Genomic DNA, 1,064 nt, shown 5'->3' on the forward strand with positions numbered 1-1,064 from the left:
TATTGGCGGTTAAGTGTTTGAAATTAATAAATTTAATAAATTTCGTTATTAATATGGAAGAAAACTACGATATTCAGGTAAATTAAGTTGAATATAAGCGAAATATGAAAATATTTTGATGTTTATGTGGTTGCAAATGATTTTATTGCAGTGTAAACCAAAACGCCGCCGTTTCAACCCGTTACATAAGTGGAATGCGGCAGAAGAAAAAGCGCTTGTGGTGTTCCTAATTAAAAAAAGAAGTTTCGAGGTTTGTCATTTTAATTTAAAAAAACAAAACAAAGTCAAATAATTTTTTTTTTTTAAAGAAACCAACAGCTCAAAGCTTTTATGGTCGTTTCATCGAAGACACGCAGCTGACGGTAGGATGGAAAGTAGTGCGCGCAAAAGTACGCAATATGCGCACTAATTATAACAAAGCAAAGGTGTGGGAAGGGTCGGCAGGCGCAGGAAGTATGGAAGGCGACACAATAAAAAGTAAATTCTTTTAAGGAAATCCCTTTTTTTTAATTGTGACCATTATTTTATTCTATAGATACTTTAAAAAAAATTTGTTTTTTCTATGAAGAGTTGGACGATATTTTCGGCAGCGGATTAAATTGTTCTGCAGTAGTGGAAGACAGTTTGGTGACGCTGTTAGAAAGCGATTCTACAAGTCCATCGGGAGCAGAATGTGTGGTTGAAGCGGGCAGTTCAGTTGTAGCTGAAGAATTACAAAGTCCTGCGTTGAACGACAATGTGTGCACTCGAAGGCAGAAAGGAATATATTCCAAAACCGCCTTGTCAGATATTTTCCAGGTTCATGGCGAGATCGCAGAAATAAGGAAGCAAAAGCTTAAGATGGATGTTGCAGCAAGGGAAAGGGAAATGTCAATCAAAGAAAAAGAATTAAAGTTAAAAGAAAAAGAAATAGAATTTAAAAAAATAGAAATTAATGGCAAATTAGAAATTAAAAAAATGAAATTACAAATGCAGGAGAGGTTGGCAATGGAAGAGTTTAGGCTAAAATATAAATAATTTTACAATGCACTACATTTTTAGTTCACTTTTGTTATGAATTTATT

At 33.8% G+C, this 1,064-nt stretch overlaps 1 pseudogene; it reads left to right on the forward strand.

Moving 5' to 3' along the window:
- Positions 1 to 398: 398 nt before the first annotated feature.
- Positions 399 to 823, forward strand: LOC120780341 (annotated as a pseudogene).
- The last annotated feature ends 241 nt before the right edge of the window (positions 824 to 1,064 follow it).

This window comes from Bactrocera tryoni, unplaced genomic scaffold (assembly GCF_016617805.1).
Source record: "Bactrocera tryoni isolate S06 unplaced genomic scaffold, CSIRO_BtryS06_freeze2 scaffold_25, whole genome shotgun sequence".
Taxonomy (NCBI): domain Eukaryota; kingdom Metazoa; phylum Arthropoda; class Insecta; order Diptera; family Tephritidae; genus Bactrocera; species Bactrocera tryoni.